General features: G+C 38.6%; 1 pseudogene; it reads right to left on the reverse strand.

Moving 5' to 3' along the window:
* Window positions 1-2,858: 2,858 nt before the first annotated feature.
* Window positions 2,859-9,092, reverse strand: LOC105717749 (FAST kinase domain-containing protein 1, mitochondrial-like; annotated as a pseudogene).
* Window positions 9,093-21,318: the final 12,226 nt, after the last annotated feature.

Raw genomic sequence — 21,318 nt, forward strand, 5'->3', positions numbered from 1 at the left:
AGACCCGTTAATATCACAGGACAGTGGCTAGCGATATAAATCACCAATTGTAGCCTTCCAAATGCACATATTTCAGAAGCAGAAGATTCTGCCTTTTTTTTTTTTTTTTTTCTGAGACAGGGTCTCACTGCCTTTTTTTTTTTTTTTTTTTTCTGAGACAGGGTCTCACTCTGTCACCCAGGCTGGAGTGCAGTGGTGTCATCACAGCCTCTATCTCTCTGGCTCAAGTGATCCTCCCACCTCAGCCTCCTACGTAGCTAGGACTATAGGTGCATGCCAACACACCAGCTAATATTTTATTATTATTTTTTTTTTTTGTAGAGATAGGGTTTGGCTATGTTACCCAGGCTGGTCTTGAACTCTTGGCCCCAAGAAGTTCTCCTACCTGCACAACATAGCAAGATCTCATCTGTACTAAAAATCAAAAAATAAAATAGCCAAGCACGGTGATACACACCCATAGGTCCAGCCACACAGCAGGAAACAATCTAAATGTCTGCAGTTCTACAGCCCCTGGTGTACCATGATGTACCTAGAACACAATGGTGCCCTTACAGACTGTAGAACTAAATACCATGGGCAGAGGGCGAGGTTGCAAAGAGAAATATTTTCCATGACTACAACTTGGAGTATCAGAAACACATCTCTGCCAGGTATTCACTTGGCCAAGAGGAAAACAGCCAAGTCTATACCTTTGGTGATGCCCGACTCCAGAGGAAAGAAGGCCTTAGGAAGGCAGGGTGGGGTTTATTCAGCCAGAGAGCATGGAGCTACACCAAGCCAAGCCCTTTATATTAGTTGCTTGTTCTACCATAACAATGAACCATAGGCTGAACGACTGAAACAACAGAAATCCATTTCCCCCATTTCTAGGTGGCTTGTAGATTGCAGTAGGCATCAGTACTTCATTCCTTTTTTACGCCTCTCCGTGTCTTCACATGGTCTTCCCTCTGTACATGTTTGTGTCCAAATTTCTTGTTCTTAGAAGGACACCAGTTATCCTTTTCTTTTTCAGCCTAATCATTTTATTCTAAAATTGCATAGTAAAATATTTTAACCTAACCAAGAGTTTAGTTCTTGTTATCATTTGCTTGAGAAATAGAACACAATCATGGAAATTAAACACTCTGAATTTAGCATTTCCACTAATATAAATCAATATGAGGAAATTCAGAAAGAGGAAGAGACAATGAGACATCTTTCACTTACTATTCTGATTGTTTTTCAAAAAACGTTTTGTGAAGTTAATATTCCACAAAATCATTAAGTATTGGAGTTCAAATCATGCAAAGTCATTGGATATTTTAAACATGTATTTCAACTAAGTCTAAGCCAAATATCAGTGAAGCAAATTACATGCAAGACACATATTTTAAAGCTATGCTTATGATTGAAGTGAAAGGGCATGGAGTCAGAAGATAGCCACATTTCAGATGGCCAATTACCACCACCATCACCAGGTGGCCTGAGTGAGGGTAGTTAGTCTGTGGCCTGCTCAGCACAAAACCATCACTCTTAGAGGAAGGGTTGGGGATTATATCTCATAGTAGGCCCTTAGTAACCATTTTATTGAATAAATGTGTTGTAAGACAGGGAAAATACCATTATTCCCTCAACATGTGTAGGCTCAGACCAGGTCAAGATTGGTCCACTCAGCTGCGACCCCATTTCTTTGCTTCCATTTAGGAGAAAACGTATATCCTCCCATTTTCTCTTGAACTAGTCAGGCTTTCAAACGCGCCACTTCGAAATGACTCTTTTCAAAGTACTAATGATTTCCATGTTGCTAAATTTAATAGCCATTTCCCATTTCTCATCTTACCTGACCTATCAGCAGCATCTGATACAACTACTCACCTCCTTGAAATGCTTTATCCACTTGGCTTCTAGGAAGGATTACTACCTTCTTTCCTCCTATCTCATTGGCCATCCCTGCTCAGTCTCCTTTCCTGATTCCTCTTCTTCCTATTAATCTTTCAATATTGGAGCACCTGAGAACTCAGTCCGCAGCCCTCTCCTCCATTCACACTCTTATCTCATTTTAAGTGATTTCATCTCAGGGCATTGAATGCTGCTGACAACTTATACATTGTATCTGGGGCCTGGATCTCTTCCCTGACCTCCAAGCTCATTTACTGAATTCTCTATTTGGTATATCCACTTAGATGTTTAAAAGACATCACAAACTCAACATATCTAAAACAAACTCGTGATCAACCCCACCACCTGCCCCATCTTGCTCGTCCTGTAGACTATCCCCATCTCAGTTAATGCTAATGACATCCTTTTAGTTGCTTAGGACAAAAACTTAGAATTATCCTTGACTCCTATTTCTCTCATACCTCATATCCACTCAGTGAGCAAATTCTGTTGCCTTTATCTTCAAAATACATCCAAAAATCTGACTACTTCTCATTACCTCCACTGCTACCACTCTCTCCAAGCCACCATTCATTTCTTGCCTGGATTATTGCAATGACCTCATAGAGGGTTTTCTTGCTTACACATTTGCCTCATCATAGTCTTTTCTTATCTCAACAAGGTAGCCAAAGTAATGCAGTTAAAATGTGAGTTCATATCATTCCTTGCTTGAATCCCTCCAATGGCTTCTCACCTCACGCCAAGTAGCCAAGAGGTTGTATTTGACTCTGTTATCCCTTTCCTTTCCTCTTATGTACTCCCATCCCACTCCCCACTTGTTCTGCTCCAGCCACACTGGATCCTTTGTTATTCTCAAACATGCCAGGCATCTTCTCACCTTAGGATATTTGTACCTCTTATTTTATATTGAGTCAGGCCACTTACTTAAAATAAGTCCAAATGTGACACATGATAACATTCATTTTAAATAACTACAATCATGATTGGACTTCTCCAAATATACGTTCTCTCAGGTAGTCCATCCTAGCATCCCTTGTTGACAGTGCCATAGAGTTCCATTCAAACTGAGAAATCTGAATTATACGATAGCCCAAAATTTCCAAATGTCATTTTTTCATAGCAGATTTTCCTTTTATGTGAGGAATATTTCTACAAAATGCTTTCGAATCCAAAAATTCCAAAGCAATCCTTTCAGCTCCTGGTGGCAGCTTTGATCCAACCATTTCGGTATTTGATTCCCAGGGCATTTCCGTCGTTGTCCCAATGTTATATTATGGCTTCCATAAGGAAGAGGTTTTTTTCTTTTATCCAAGACACACTCAAAATCTACTGTGTGGTAATAAGGCGTAAGAACCGAGGCTTTTACACAATTGATTCTTCCTAGTACCTCTGCTAACATTTTACAAATCTGCTGTTGTGCTCTGTTCATGCCACCAATACCTTTATTATATTGTTGGCAGAAGCGGTCATGAAACTATGGAATCTGAAACTCAGGGCATTCCAAGCAGACTGATCTATTTAACTCCATAAGACGAAACTGGACTCTTGTACTTAGAGATGAAGGTAAAACTTCAAGTTGAGAATCCAATCTAGCTAAGAATTTGATGTTAAAAATTGCCTTTAGCAGATCTTCTGGAAAATATTCAAGTGTGGCCAAAGAGAAACCAAGAAACACTAACATAAGAGGATCGAATATACCTAAGTAAGAATTAAGATGTTGCACGCAAGTTTCTAAAAATTCATCCCTTTGAGGTGGATCATAATTCAAAACGCTGAATGGAAGAATAACAGCAAAAACTGTAAAAGGATGGATCTTTTCAACCTGCTGAACAGCCACCAAGGCTATCCTATCAAGTAGCAAAGTACTGAGGTAATTAGTTTTAGAAATAAAATATGCAATCTCTGCAACATTTATGTAATTAATTTCATCCCTGAAACGCTGTAAAGCAGCAATCATTTCTTCAATAAGTGACTCAGGAAACAGGTCTCCTTTGAGAGATTTCAGTTCCTTCTATAACAGATCAAAACTGTTGATGCGCTGTAGTCTCTGATGACTATAGTGATCTAATTTTTGAAGTAGTTTCAGTTGTTTCCCAGTATTACTGTCCAAATGCATGTGGTCATACTGAATCCATCTTAAAACAGATGCAGAAAAACTAGTCAGCTTATTTAGGTCACATTGTGGTAAAACTGCTTCAGTTCGGGATATCCCCACTTTGTCCAAGTGAGGAGAAGGAAGCATGGAAATAGCACAGACCAGAAAGGACATCTCAGTTGGTATGAAACTAATTTTCAAATAACTAAGCAGTAATTCTCTAAGTTTCACAAAAAACTCCTTACTTTGGAAATGCCCACCCTAATGATCTCATTTTAACTTCATTACCTCTTTAAAAGCCCTATTTTCAAATACAATCACAGTCTGAGGTACCAGGGTTTAGGCCTTCAACATCAATTTGGGAAAGAGGACGCCAGTTCAGTGCATAATACCTACTATCAGAGAAAATCCAGAAGCACTTAAGTCTAAAACTAGCCCTACGTCCCCTTTTTCCTTTCATCCACCTGTCCTGATCTTGTATGCCTGCTTTGCTTTCCATGGCCATACAACCTGGATTTATTCCACCCCTGGTCTATCAAAGAATAGATAAATCTTCTAGCCTCTCTCAGATTTCTTTAGCCCTCAAAGGATGCTCATGGCCTTCTCAACACGTGTATACGTTTAAAGTATAGGCAGTAAACATCCTTTCCCTCTTTTAGAACTTAGATCTTGTTAGGAGAGGCAAAGTCCCGCTAGAAGAACTTATTGTATATACAACAGACCAAAGACAGACTTGCCTCGTTTATTGGAAACAACAGTAACTAACAGTAACATAGAACTTTACCACCAAAACCACATATACATTTAGCATCACTTTGTTTTTTATTGCATTTTAGGTTTTGGGGTACATGTGAAGAACATGCAAGATTGTTGCATAGGTGCATACGTGGCAGTGTGATTTGCTGCCTTCCTCCCCTTCACCTATATGTGGCATTTCTCCCCATGCTATCTCTCCCCAACTCCCCACCCCCCACTGTCCCTCCCCTATTTCCCAACAGACCCCAGTGTGTAGTGCTCCCCTCCCTGTGTCCATGTGTTCTCATTGTTCAACACCCACCTATGAGTGAGAACATGCAGTGTTTGATTTTGTGTTCTTGTGTCAGTTTGCTGAGAATGATGGTTTCCAGGTTCATCCATGTCCCTACAAAGAACTCAAACTCATCGTTTTTGATGGCTGCATAATATTCCGTGGTGTATATGTGCCACATTTTCCCTGTCCAGTCGATGGGCATTTGGGTTGGTTCCAGGTCTTTGCTATTGTAAACTGTGCTGCAATGAACATGTGTGTGCATGTGTCCTTATAGTAGAACGATTTATAATCCTTTGGATATATACCCAGTAATGGGATTGCTGGGTCAAATGGAATTTCTATTTCTAGGTCCTTGAGGAATCGCCACACTGTCCTCCATGATGGTTGAACTAATTTACACTCCCACCAACAGTGTAAAAGTGTTCCTATTTCTCCACATCCTCTCCAGCATCTGTTGTCTCCAGATTTTTTAATGATCGCCATTCTAACTGGCATGAGATGGTATCTCAGTGTAGTTTTGATTTGCATTTCTCTAATGACCAGTGATGATGAGCATTTTTTCATATGTTTTTTGGCCTCATGTATGTCTTCTTTTGTAAAGACATACATGTAAAGTATCTGTTCATATCCTTTGCCCACTTTTGAATGGGCTTGTTTGTTTTTTTCTTGTAAATCTGTTTTAGTTCTTTGTAAATTCTGGATATCAGCCCTTTGTCAGATGGGTAAGCTGCAAAAATTTTTTCCCATTCTGTTGGTTGCCGATTCACTCTAATGACTGTTTCTTTTGCCATGCAGAAGCTGTGGAGTTTGATTAGGTCCCATTTGTCTATTTTGACTTTTGTTGCCAATGCTTTTGGTGTTTTGGTCATGAAGTCCTTGCCTATGCCTATGTCCTGAATGGTTTTGCCTAGATTTTCTTCTATAGTTTTTATGGTATTAGGTCTTATGTTTAAGTATTTAATCCATCCGGAGTTAATTTTAGTCTAAGGTGTCAGGAAGGGGTCCAGTTTCTGCTTTCTGCATATGGCTAGCCAGTTTTCCCAACACCACTTATTAAACAGGGAATCCTTTCCCCATTAGCATCACTTTTGATCCCCATGGTAGTCTGTGAGAAAAATACGACCTTTGCAAATTACAAATAAAGAATCTGAGCTTTAGAGTGTTTCTATGATTTGCCCATGGATGTACGACTAGGTTATACAATGAGAAAGATCCAGGGCTCTGACTCAGACCCAGGGGTTCTTGGCTCCTAATATTGCTCAGATATTTTGAGCTGCTGCCTCCCTATTTTAAACAAAAGTGAAGATGTGGCATTTCTGATCCAGAAAAAGCAAGTGAGCCTGGCAGGTGTACTTGCTAGAGGAGTGAAGAGCAGATCTGGTCCCGAGAAAAGGGAGGGAAAAGAAAGCAAGTGGGCTGCAATAATCAGGAAGCACCAAGCTCCAGCCAGGAGGGGGAAAGGCGAGCTTCTCCTCTCCCCACCTTTGCTGGCCTGAGGGTCACCAGACAAACTTGGAAGTACTAGTTTAAGGGGAAAGGAGAGGGGAACGGCGCGCAGAGGTGCCTAGGCATCCTCCAAACCAGTTTCCAAGAGGAAAGAGGGCAGAGACTACCCAAAGACATGGCTGCTGTTTTGCATATCCCATGACCACAAGGGAGCAGGCTTGGAGCGCTGTTTCAGGCGTTCCCACAGGATTCCTCTTAATATGCAGCCTATGTGTGTCAAGCCTGGGTCTGCCTACAACCCTGTTTATGGAAGAAATGGTCTGTGGAAGATAAACCTAAGGAGAAATCCTCACATCAAAATATTTTGTGTTGAAAGAAATTGTACAACCCTTCCCTCTTTCCTCCAGAAAGGCTTTTTATTTTCTAAAGGGCATGTTGCTTAAATCGCTCCAACCAAGGCTGCACAGAGCTCTTCAAAGGCCTTCTGTGGCTGCCCTTGGGAGACAGTGCCAGAACACATTAGATTTTGAAGCTCTAATTTGAAAAAATGTTTCTAATTCAGAACTCAGTTTCCTTTAGTAAATTTCATAGTATTATTTCTCATTATACCTCCTCTTGGCACTATATATAATCCTACCCTTCTTTTTACCCTTCAGCTGGCAGTCAAGAGGTATTGCATCTATCCAATTCATCACTTAGCTAAGACATGTAAAGCATATTGAGTTATTTTAGCCACTTTCTTCAGGCTTAAGTTCTTAATATGATCACTTTATCGTCCTCAGCACTCTTCTGGCAAACGATCTCAACATTGGGAGGAATTTTAAAGATCGCTTTAGTCCAGCCACCCAATTGATATCTAAATCCCATCTACCCAGCAGACCAATGAAACGAACTCCAAATGGTTACTCAACCTTCAGGTAACTCAATACTTTGTCAACTGACCCGTTATTTATTTGAACAGCGGAGATGTATTTTCTTGCACTTTTTTCTTCTGCTAAGGAAAAAAACATCTGTTACTTCCGACCATTGTGCCATGCTCTGAAGGTGAAACAGAAGTCTACCGTTTACAGACATAGTCGATCAAATATTTAAAACAGCATGCAAGCTCATTGACTATCCCAAGACTAAAATCAGGTAGGAAGTATGTACATTAGTTTTGACTATGAATTAAGCCATTTGTTTGCCTATCTGCTCATCAGCTTGACTGGGAAACACAAAGAAAACATCAAAATGTTGTTTCCTGAAATTATTCCATTCTCCCCAATGCCTTCTTTTGGTCACTGCCTTACTTGTTCTAAGAGAGCCGTTGCTTTCTCTATTATTTACCTGTAATATTCTTTTAAATCCCTACTAGGTGGTTGTTAAGAAATATAATGTGAATTTTGACTAACAAGTGAATATGGACTAATTTGGACTAACAAGTGAATATAACAGTGACTCAGCCTTTTCTGATACTGTCATATTTTATCAGAGACCTTCAATATTTAACATAAGTACATGATGCTGCAAACATCAGGTGACCTAGAAGTTTGAAAGGAGTGAGACTTTGAGTCTGGAAAGTGCTTTTGACCTTTTCAAAAGTAAACTTTATTTGTCTAGCCTAGGGCCAATGCTGGAAAATACTAGTAATATGTCTCCGGTCCTAGAATAAATCCACATTTCAATGTTGAAAGAACTGCTTACATTATTTGCCTGGGGAGATGACTCAAGACGTCTGGCATAAGCCGCAAAACAGCTCAGCCGAATTGAATTTGCATCTGGGAAGTAAGAGGCTTACCATAAGCATTCTTCTGTGATTACTCACATAGTCAAGGGAAGAAAACTTCTGACTAAATTTTTGCATTCATTTCTAGAAATCCCTTTATTATAAGGATGGAGAGACCCATTAGCTCAGTTGTCTGTGTTTCAAGGGAGGACACTTAAACTTCCCTTGACTGGTGAGAGGTTAAGGATCTCCCAGGAAAGAAATGCCACTGCTTCCTGTGATTGTCTTTGCCAATGTGCCATTAAAAATAAGACTGTATGTCTCCCTGCCCCTCTTGCCCTGAATCCAACCCCTCTGAGTCTCCCTGACTTTTTCTCTTCTTTTCAGAATGGCATTTTCACACTGCTGACCCTCTCTCCCCAACCCACCCCCTACACCCACCACTCCCCACCTCCCACTCAGGATTCATCTTTGCCAAGTGCGTTAGTCCATTTTCGTACTACTATGAAGAAATACCCAAGACTGGGTAATTTTCAAAGAAAAGAGGTTTAATGGACTCACAGAGAGGAGGCCTCACAATCATGGTGGACGGCAAAGGAGAAGCAAAGGCACGTCTTACATGGTGGCAGGCAAGAGAGCTTGTGCAGGGAAACTGCCCTTTATGAAACCATAAGATCTTTGAGACTTACTCACTATCACGAGTACAGCATGGGAAAAACCTGCCCCCATGATTCAATTACCTTCCACCGGTCCCTCCTATGATATGTGGGAATTATGGGGGCTACTTAATACAATTAAATATGAGATCTGGGTGGGGACACAGCCAAACCATATCACCAAGCAAGCTCTGGTCTGCTCAGAGAATTCCAGTGACTCTGTTTGCTTCCAGAACAAAAACCAAACATACCTGGTACTCCAGATTCTTCATCAGCCATCTTAATCCTACCTCTTTAGGCTGACCTCCCAACTCTCTTCAGAAACCCTCTGACTTTGGCAAAGCTAACCATTGTGCCTGCCCCCGGTACGCACAAACCTTTTCACACCAGCTCTTGGTGTCCTGGCTGCCTGGAGTGCTCTTCGCCACTTGCTTCCTCACGAGTGTGCTCTACCTGCCTTTAGCACAAATGCTTCCATGAGGATTTATTTGCTACTGCTCATTATTTCTCCTCCTAAACCCCTGGAGAATTGTGTTTTTTTTCTTTCTTTTGATATGCACATGGTCTAACTTGCACTGTTTTAGCATCTTCCTACCTGACTATATGCTCTCCTATACCAGAGCCTAGTACTATGCCTTACATCCAGTAGTGCTCAATAAATGCTTATCAGATAGCATCAAACATTTGCCAGTAACCTGAGCTTATTCACAAACTCAAACACCAAAGAAAAAGAAATCAAGAAAGACTAAATGGCATATGTGTATGTTATGTTCATTTTAGCTTTTCAGAATATTGACCTTGGGCACTTAATTCAAGGGAGATTTGTGGTTGTATCACTGAGTCCTTTGTTATGTAGGTATTTGGCAATTAGAAGAAAAGGGAAAAAAGGCCAACTTGCGTTCATCAAGTTTTAGTGCTGATAAACCATGCTAGAAACTATTTCCTTGCTGCTGGCTCCCTCACTTTATTCATTGGTGCTATCGCGTCCCTCTTAACATTTCTGTGCTGTTCTCTCGAAATCTTTGGAGTTCTCGCAGAATATCATTATGCCTTATAATCAGTGAGAAAAACGGAACAATTCAATTTCCCACCAACATAACTCTGGGTAATCCTCCTTTGCTGCTAATTCTAAAAAGGACTGGAAAACACAAAGGAAACATCCAAGTGCTATTTCCTGCAATAATTCCGTTCTCCCCGATGCCTCCTCAAAAAGTGGCAGCAGAAGCAGAAGAAACAAGGTGAGCTTCCAGGAGCTAATGATAGTGCCACCATCCAGGACTGCAATAATTGAGTTTTAATGTCCTGAGCTGTTGCTTGTCATAAATCCTCTATATGTAAAACTCAAGCCTCTGCTACACGAGATTAATGGTTAGCAGTGTATATAATATTTATTAAACCTCTTTTTATGTTGCCTGGCAATCTGTGCTACCATCAAACAAGCTGAAATAATTGACATTTAGCACATCAACCTGCTTTTGACTGAGAAGCATGACATTCATGTAGATAGTAAACATTTGGCAATTGCCGTAAATGTCTCCAAATTTAACGTCATGACCTTTTCTCAGGTAAATGTTTTTGGATAAAATGTAAATAATGATTCACTGTATGTCAAATACCACAGTATGTCAAATACTGTGCAATGTCAAGTTTACTGTCTTGTTACCCTCCAGAGGTTCATAGATTGGTTGACCTGTTGCATCTCTCAGTGAGTTTTATATTAAAACCCACTATTATTTATTGTAATTCATTGGCTTTCCATACTTTTCCCTCACAGTATTTCTGATTAAGAAGAAGTGTGGTTTGGTGTCACTGTGTAATTAAATGAGACTTGGCATTTTAAAAATCCATACTCCAGCATGAAGAAATTAATTCTATTTCAGTGGCCTCAAAGCACAAGGATGCTTAACATGCCGCAGGATCTCTGGAAGCAGTAACTTTGAATGGTCAAATGGAAGGTAGGGCTAACAGATTCAAGGGGGCCCATCCTTTCCCCTTCCAAGATCTCTGGGCTCTTCTCCAATCATATAACAAATGCTAATGTCATGAAAGCATAATGTAGCTACCTCTGATTGTGCTGCTCTACAAAAATTAATCCTCATTGATTAAGGTGAAAGGATTGCTCTAAATAATAGTCCAGTAGTTTCTGCCAACTGACTACTACATTTAAGTAGTTTTCCTGAGAGGAATTAGACTTTTCCATGATGCTCACTTAGTACACACCAAGTACAAATGGAATTTTTTATGCATCTTCCATTACTTTAGTTTAATAAAGTAACCTAGACAGAGGAATTTGTAACTGTTGAAGTGATTCAATTGGAGTATTTTAATATAACAACAGAAATAGGTATGTGTTGATGTACTAACAGCAAAATTATATTATCTATTTATGTTTTTTCTGATGTTCAAAGATAAGATAGGTATTTAGGTCTAATTCCTAGAAAGATTTCTGGAGAGAACTCATGTAATCAGTTAAAAAAAACAAAAAAGGTATGAAGACCCATTGTGTACCTGATATTCCCTTTGCATTTTGAGTATCTTTTTCTTTAATATTCCTTCAACAGAATTTGCTGAGTGCCTACTACGAGAAAAAGGCAGACTCTAGACGTTGCTACTTCAGTTCTAAAGAAGACACCAAGGTGTCCTCTCTCTTAAAGGCTACACTCTGGGGAAAACTTTGTATTTGTCTTCTTTTTGTTTCTACAATGCAAACTGGAAGTTAAAGCTATTGACACTTTAGAGACCATTTCTTCCAACACCCTCGTTTCAGACATGGAGAATTTTAGTCTCAGAATTGATATATGACTTGTCCAAAGTCACATACTTCCAGTGGCAGATTAAAGTAAGAACTAAATTCTCTCCTTCCTAGGGAACTTCACACTCTACCTACCTCATTCTTGAATCCACTTACAATTGAATTGCACCTGATAGAATTTTGAAAAAATTTATCCAAATTCTCATGCAATTGCCACTACCTGAAGACACAACAAACTCTGCCTGAGCATTTTCATATCTCCTAGGAGTAATGTTAGATTGTGGGTGAAAATAATAATGGTGATGATAATTTCATCAAAGCTTTTATAATGCCTATTAGTTTCTAGATCTATTTCTGAGTCCTTTACATAGATGAATACATTGAATCCTCACAAGAACCATATAAGGTAGGTATTGATAATAACATCACCTTATAGATGAAAAATAAATTAGGCATAGAGAAGTAAAAAAAGTCTTCTTAAAATGCCCATCAAGTTAATGAGTCAGTGCAGCCATTAAAAAGAATGAGCTTACCATGTGCACTGATGTTGTAAGATTTCCACTGTACACTGTAAAGTGAAAAACATGTATTTATCTATGAGTGTAAATACATATACATACATATATACACATATGTGTATTCTGCCATTGTTTATTTTAATCACCAGAGAACATTGTCAAAATATGCTATCCAGAGCGCTGACCATAACCTAAAAAATCAAAATGTCCCTGCACGGAGGTTATACCTATGGATTCATAAATAGATTCTAACGAGTACTACTGGTTAAGATTGCCACGCTGGTGCAACTCAACTCAGCAGGGAAACGGGGTTCTAGCTAACTAAGTAGAATAAACCATATTAAATTGTAAAGTTCAATACTCGTAAAATTCTCAAGATACATTTTTTTTAACGCTACATATATATCTCACATCATGCGCAAAAAGTGTATGCATAAGCAGAAGCAAAAGCTGGTACCCCTTGCTGACCCTGGACATCCATGAAATCTCTCATGTCACCAGTATGCCACAAAAACAGACATTTAATTGTTAATCCCTGATTTAGACCATTGAACTGCAATGCCCTTTAAGGCTAAGTTAAATTTTAAATTCAATTCACTTGAAGGAGTTCATTGGTGACCTTTGAGAAATCAATTGCATAGTATCCCAGAAAAAAAGATGATCTAACTTCCCTGTAAATTGATGACCTGTAAAGACATGTGCTATTCCTACCAAATAGATTGGGAGAGCGCTTTCATGTTTAAGGTTTCGTGACAGTCTGTTATGTCCTAACAGGAAACTTTCAGTCCCCACAATAAGAGACAGTGAAGGGATGAACAGTGAGAGGCAGCTCTGAATTGGGTACTTTTTGCAGAAACACTTAGTAATTTTTATGGGCATTTTGGGGGCCTTACCCACTCATTATTTTGACTACTTAAATAAAAATTAAAATCTCTTTTTGTTAAAATCTTTAAAACTAGCGAATTTTCTTGTTAAATGAAAGTAGTTTACATGTAAACAAAACTTCAGAGATAGGCATACAAATACAATTTTCAGAATGAAAATGCAGAAAATAGTGGACATCACCATGAATTCTCATAACTGTCCAATGAATACAGCTCCCATGAGTGACCTTAGTCTGACTGTGTGCTCTCTCTATCAGGGCCAGGACCCCTAAACATCCAGATTCAGGATTCCCTGTGTCTGAACTTTGTTTCCCTTACTTTTCTTACCAATGCCAGAGGACCTTCCCAAATGGCATACAACCTCCCTCTGTTGGGACTACTGACATCCCAAGCATACCTAGTCCTGGGGAAGTCCCAAATAGGCCCCAATATCTTAGCTAAAGAGATAGCAGCAGTCTTTTCAGACAGCTCTAGGATTGACTTCAACCACCAGTTCTTAATTTTGGTGACATTTATCAATTAATAAATCTATCTATGAGGCCTGGCATGGTATCTCATGCCTGTAATCTCAGCACGTTGAGAGGCCAATGAGGGCAATTGTTTGGGCTCAGAAGCTTGAGACCAGCCTGGGAAACATGGCGAAACCCTGCCTTTACAAAAAATTAGCCTGGTGTGGTGATGTGCACCTGTGGTCCTCGCAGCTCAGGAGGCTGAGTTGGGAGGATCACCTGAGCCCAGGAGGTAGAGGCTGCAGTGAGCTGAGATCATGCCACTGCACTCCGGCCTGAGTGACAAGAGTGATACACTTCTCAAAAAATAAAGTAATTAATTAATTAATAATAAACCCATCAACAAGGTGAACAACTGAGTGCAAAATTTAGACAAAACAATGAGACAATTCGTGTTTTGTTAGCTCAGTATAAGCGTTTAAGAAAACTGAGAATTGGTCCGGAATGTAATGACAGACAGGTTAAGATGTTCCAAGTTTCATCTCTTTTCAAGGAGTATTTGTGGATTACCCTCTGACTTATCAAACAACGACTCAAGCCCCACCTCCTATCTGCCTACCCAGCAGAGTTAAACACTGCTTCTCCAGACAGCCTTATATAAATAAGTTATGGACAATATATTGCCAGCTTCCACCACCTAATAACATCATGTATTTTTTATGTATTGTTGGGATTCGTAAGTTGGAGGCATATCCATTGAGATGGATAATGGTTGTGCTCTTTTATTTTATGCACTTAGCCTTCTTACTGAGAACTGCATTAATCTTGTGTTTTATAATGTTGAATGCCAAAGAGGTGTCTATTCCTCTCTGTTACAAAAAAAAAAAAAAAAAGGTCCTGTTTTGGCTTCTAATATACTTGCTCCTCTGGCTTCTTCTCTGCTTAGACATTTTTATTAGTATAATTTTTTTGGAAGCATAAGCCAAAAGCTAGAATCTTAAGGAAACAAAACTTCCTATGGAGCAGATTTATGATCCAATATTAAAAAATCCTTGTATGTTGAAATTCAGTCCCTAAAGTCAAGAAGGATTTGGTGTCAGAATGTTTTTAAATCATTTTTTAGAGGAGATCTAATACAAGTGCCTTGAGACGCTAAGTTTCCTGCAAATGAAGTTAAATTTCATATGAATTTGTGTTCGTATCAAGCAGTATTAGGTGATTTAACCATCAGTAGTTTCAAATTGTTATACAGATTAAATAGCTATTTTATTCTCAATGCAAACACAATAGCAAAATACAGAGCTAGTATTTAATTGTTTTAAATAGACTGTAATTTTGAATATTTCTAGTATGACAGTTTTCCCCAACTCCTCTGCAATAAGCCGTGCTGCAAATGTGAGAACAAGAACAAGTCAGTGTAAACACACACCACTATGCCACCGAAGAGAGGTGTGGATCTTAAATAGATACAGGTTTTTTGCAACTGCAAATCTGTATCGACATCCTACTAATTTCCTTGCTTACAGAGCAAGGACCTTCAAAGAGAATTTAGTACAGCACCCTTATTGTACATTGGACAACCTGAGTGGGTCAGTAGATTATCGCATGGCTATTTAGAGGAAAAGATTAGGTAAGAGTGCAGAGCTGCTGTCTTCCACTCTAGTGCTCTCTCCACCAGACCGTATCACGTCTGTGACCTCAGAAAGCCAAAGCAGTCATGTATACATGAAATTATTTGCCAACCTTGAATGAAAATGGGAAGGACCTCTTGATCGATACAAAGGAATCTAATGTTGATATTTTATAAAATGAAACTAGGTAAAACCCATTTTTTTTTTTGTCCGTTACAAAGAATACTAGCTACTTTATATTTCCTGTTCATTGTTTCCTTTTTATTGGTGGTTCTTGAGACTTGTTTTTATTGCATCTCTAACCTTGAAACTGCCCTTTTGAAAGCGATGTTTTCTAACCTTTGCCTCTTGTTTTCCCCTAAGGGGCAATTATTGTGAATACTTTGTTAACATTTGAAAAGGAATATCTGTGTCATTTTGCTAACGCTATTCAGAGCTACTATATCTCTACCACCAATTAATCTATTAGATGTGCACATTTTCACACTGTCTAAGAATGTGACTAAGATCACCAGAATAAGAATCTGAGATGACAAATCTAATTGACATGTTTACATCAATCTTAAAAATTGAAATGTGTAGTCTTGCAATGGCTGACATTTGTTGAGCACTTACTGTGTTCTAGACCCTTGCCAAGTGTCACATACATACACATACTTTCTCAATTTTATCCTCAGCACAGAACTAAAAGGTAGATTGAATTATTGCTCTAGTGTTGAAGAAAGAGAAGTTCAGAGAGAACTTGTTCAAGATCATATTGCTGGCAAGTGGGTTCTGATCCCTGGTAATCTGACTCCAGAGCTCTTACCACTGACCTCTGTGATCTAAAGGGCCAGGGCATACTGCCTCAGCTAGATGCTGCTGCCCTTAATTGGCTCGACAAGCCAGATCAAAATAGGAGCCTAGAAAATCTGACTCAGAAAATAGCTTAAAGCAAAAAAAAACGAACTTGGTTTCACTGATCGTGAGGCCAAGTCAGGATCCAAGGGCAACTCATTAAGAACCTCACTTGGAGCAGATTTAGGACCATGCCATATTCAATGATGCAGATAACAACTTCAAGAGATTTGAAGGTCCTTGTTCCAGTAGGCTTTATCAATTGCTTTCAATTTCTTATGTAAATAAAGTTACAGATATGGAAATGTCAACTCATTGCAGAAAGAAAAATCTGGTAAGTGCTTAATGAATGTAACCCTTATTAACAGTTTATGGTTCCAATGAGAATTCTGCTTATAATTTAAAGCAGCGGTGTAATTGGTCCATTTTCCATAAATGGCTACTGTAATAATACCAAGTTTATAGTTTGTCACAGGGATGCCAGCACAAGCACATACATAGCTGTTGACTTTTAATAAGTCAGATACATTGATGATATTCTCTAGCATTAGGAATATGAAATACATTTATGAATATGTGGAGACATTTACTTAATGATATGAACGAACACATTAAAAAAGAAATAAACATAGCAGACATTGAAATGCAGCATACAAAGAAACAAAAATGCTTTCACACATTTTGTAATTTTTGCCTTGCTACCTCTATAATTATCAACTTACACCATGGTTTTAGTTCATGTCAGAGTGAAAAGTGTCACTACAATCACACTGCATTCTATCAACGTATAAGAAATCACTTCCGTTGTAAAACGAAGGATGACAAACCTGAAGATCGATCAGCATGTGCACATCTGGGAATACTCTGGAGTCCTGTTTCTGAAATATTAGTATTAAATACCAAAGAATTGCTTAATTATCTGATGCTGTTGCTTTAAGTAAACTTTTTATAATTTCACTTCAAAGTCTAGAATATTGATAATGAGATGATTCGTAGATAGTGATAACAGTAACCTTTTACCTTTGTTATATCTTGAAAAGTCACTTGGTTTTATGGACTTTTATAGGCACTCGTTTCCAGTAATTGTGTACTATATTTCACTGAAATCAGATGTATAATGTCACAGGAAAAAAAGATGCTTCAGCCTAATTTTGCCCTACATCTTCTAAATTGAAGGTCACAATGATGCATTTTTTACGTTAACTTAGTACTCTAAGAGAATTACATCTTGAATACATCTAAGATGACAGAAAATTATGTAATGAATCTTCAGTTAGTGGTCATTATGTTTGCCTCATAACACCGTGTTTTCTTCTGTTGTATTGCTCTGTAATTGTCTATCTACTGGTCTGTACCCTACCCCGATTATAAGCTTCTTGAGCTGGTGATTGTTTCTTGCTCCTTTTAACATATTCTTTTTGGGTCCTCAATGCTGGTACAGTGCTTTGCACGTGGTAGGCCTGTGTTATGCATTTGTGGAACGGAGAAGAAAGGACAAAAGGGAGAGAGAGAAGTAGGAATCAGAGGGAGGAAGGAAGGGAGAAATTCTGTTGCTGCCTCTTGGCAAACCAGGAAACTCCATCCTTCAAATCCTAGCAATGGCATATATATGAAATAAATATTACTTTCTAGATGAAGATATTCACACAGATAATTGTGATACCAAGAAAAGCCATCAGCAAAATGTTCTGCTGCTGTGAAATTTAGAGAAAATTTCTCTGGTTACAATATATTTGGAGTTCCATTTAATTAGGTTAATCAGGCATAAGATCATGTTCATCATTGTTTTTTAATAATAATTTTGAAACACTCAAGTAGTGTATATTAAGTGTCTAGTATGAGTCCAATATTATCCTAGCCCCTGAATGAAAAGCAAAAGTTGTGCAACCATCCATTCATTCAGCACTTATTGAGTGTTTAGTCATTTGCCAGATGTGCTGAGCACTTTCCCTGCCCTTGAGATAATTACATTGTTCCTGGGAAGCCAAAGCATGCAAATACAAAACAGAACACTGTGAGAACGCTGGGATACACATCAGCATTTCATAAGACAGGTAGTACTAGCCAACAGTTAGTAAGTGCTTACTGTGTCAGGTAAGGTACTAAGCATTTTATATCCTTCATTTTATTTAATGTTCACTATACTTCATACTCATTGTCATTGATATCCCCATTGCACAGCTAAGAAAAGCTCAGCTCAAAGCAGTTAGTTACCTTGCCTGGGTTAGTCCACTCAAGACTATAACAAAATACCATAGATGGAGTAGCTTATAGATAACAGAAATGTATTTCTCACAGGTCCGGAGGCTGGGAAGTCCAAGATCACATACAAACAGATTCAGAATCTGGTGAGGGTCCACTTCCTTACAAACAGTCATCTTCTTACACTAACTTCACATGGCAGAAGGGGGAAGGGGTCTCTCTAGAGTCTTCTTTATGAGGGCATTAATCCCATGCATGAGGGTTCAGGCTCCACCCCTGTGATCTAATTACCATCTAACGTCTCCACTTCCTAATACCACCTCCTAATTGCAGTGAATTTTAACATGTGAATTTGAGGGATACATAAACATTCCAAACGTAGCATTGCCCAAGTCATGAGGTAACAAGTTGAGCCAATGGTCTTTCTGGTTCTGAAGTTTATGTGCTTAAACACTATGAGCTACAACTTCTGATCACCTGCCTAAATTTGGGGATGTATGTAATACATCCTAAGAAAGAGAAAGTCTGTATTGACTAAAATTATAAGAAAAGTTTCATGGAAGAGATAATACTTGAAATACAGGTCTTGAAGTGACACAATTTACATAATGTGAACAGATGGAAGAAAACAGTGATAATATCAAGGTGAAGGCAGGGAACATTAAGTCCGGAAATGTCAATGGAAACTTACGTAAAATGATGAGTTCTATCTAGAAGTAGATAATTTAGCGGGACCGAAGCTTTCAGTTGTTAAATCTACCAAGATGAAGGGACGTGCTTGGGATGACAACCTCAAGCTCCTGAACCACCGTATCAATCCCCAGCCTCACCATTGCCCCATTACCACTTCCTTTATTTTTTTATTATACTTTAAGTTTGGGGGTACATGTGCAGAATGTGCAAGTTTGTTACATAGGTATACACATGTCATGGTGGTTTGCTGCATCCATCCCCCTGTCATCTACATTAGGTATTTTTCCTAATGCCACTCCCCTATCCCCCCACCACTATCCCTCCCCTAACTCCCCTCTCCCCGACAGGCTCCAGTGTGTGATCTAAAGGTCCAGGGCATACTGCCCCAGCTAGATGCTGCTGCCCTTAATTGGCTTGAGCAATTATTGCATTCCAGTAGGGTAGCTTAAGTTAGTTGACTGTTAAGAACTAAAATTGTACCAACTTGAGTTGAAAAGAAATAATTCAAAGGACACATGGGAGAGTGATTTATAAAATTTTTTTTTACATACCAAAATTTAAATACTATTAGGGCAAAAAATGAGGGATATCATACTTTGGTGATATAAAAATATTTTCCAGATAGTTTTTAAGTGACCCAGAAGTATAAAATAAATTTGTGATCAAAAGAGGGTTCCCTCAGATTAAAAATGGTCTCAGTAATTACTGTGAGGTGAGAGATGGGGAACATGTCTTGTAGCTCAACCTGAAGCATTTTTATTTATCTTAAATCCAAATTTACATTTTGCCTCTTAGGATTGGGTTAATCAACACATTTTATTCTAATTTGTCAATGCAACTACTTTTTCCATAAGGACATTGGTTGTAATAACTTGGTAATTTATATTTAGGTATTGTTTATTCTAAAAAGTAAGAAAACATTTTGTTTTACTGAACATGTCAGTAGATGTCACTATCACGTCCATGGTTTATTTGACTCACAGTTTCACGTGGCTGGGGAGGCCTCAGGAAACTTGCAATCATGGTGGAAGGTGAAGAGGAAGCAAGGACCTTAGGTGCAAGCAGGGGAAATTCCAGCCTCTTATAAAACCATCAGATCTCATGGGAACTCATTCAGTATCACAAGAAAAGCATGAGGGAAACCCACCCCCATGATCCAATCACCTCCCTCCCTCAGCAAGTGGGGATTACAATTCAAGAGGTGATTTGGGTGGGGACACACCCAAACCATATCATGCTCCTTAACATTGAAGAGTTTAGATCAGTCATTGCATCTGTGGTTGCACCGATAGCCATGGTATCACAGGAAGGGAATAAACAATGGATACTTTTTTAATTTGTAAGTGACAGGATGAAGAATATTGTGGATTTTCCCCACCAGACTGTAACAATATTAAGGTAAATCAAATTTTGCACCTCATTTATTTAACAATGTCGTTTTTCAGTTGCTATAGGGTTTTTTTTAGCCTCTCAGAATACAAGGCTGCACAGATTTCCTCGTACTTATTTTTGAAAAGAGAAAAAAAATTGTTAGCTCTTGAACACTTAATTATAATTGGCTATGCTTCTTTTCTTTTATTAAGTGATAATTTATGAAAGACTACCTCAAGATTGTCTAAAACACTGCCTTTGGAAAGACTGAAGCAAGGGAATATGTAATCACAATGTAATGTAATCAGAATATTTAATTAACATGTCATCATCAAAGAAAAAAATAGCCTCCTAGCATTTGTGCCCAAAAGTCAACAACAGGACCCTATTTAAAAGGCTATATATGCTTATAAAATATTTTTAATGGAGATGACATGTCCGTTTATAAAGTGTTTGCTCAATCATTCTTACATTTCAAATAGAAAATAAAACCTGGCCTAAAAGTTCCTACTAAAGGGCTACTGCCTCTGGTCTTCAAATCAATTCATGTACCCCTCTACCTCCCCAGCTCCTGACAGCCTCTCATTACTCTCCAGCTCAATATTTCTCCATTCACATCCTCCTTCATCTACTCCATGCATTTCTTCTTTCGACTGAGTCCTGGACTCCTATTTAGGGCTGTCCTCCAAAATCAAGTCTCTGTTATTTTTAATTTCTGATTAATTTTTTCCTTTTTAAGAATCCATAGGAACATATAGAAATATACTCATAGAAAATCACGGGGGAAATGGAGAGAACATTATTTTGTACATAAAAATCAATGGCAAAACCCGGGTTAACAGATGAATTTGAAAATTAGCCTGGTGTGATACTACACGCCTGTAGTCCCAGCTACTCAGAAGGCCAAGGTACGAGAATCACTTGAACCTCAGAGGTAGAGGTTGCAGGGAGCTGAGATCACACCACTGCACTTCAGCCTGGGTGACAGAGTGAGACCCTGACTTAAAAAGAAAAAAAGAGATGTATTCGATTAAGAATCGTGAAGATAATATTAAGAATTATAGTAGAAAACATAGCTCAGAATTAAGTGCCTTTTATACATACTCCTATTAATGAACATGAAGTGCTTTAAAATTTATTACTGTTTTTAAAAGCTGTGATATAGTTT

This window comes from Aotus nancymaae, unplaced genomic scaffold, assembly GCF_030222135.1.
Source record: "Aotus nancymaae isolate 86718 unplaced genomic scaffold, 86718_ANA_hifiasm-v0.15.2.pri h1tg000040l, whole genome shotgun sequence".
NCBI classification, from domain to species: Eukaryota; Metazoa; Chordata; class Mammalia; order Primates; family Aotidae; genus Aotus; species Aotus nancymaae.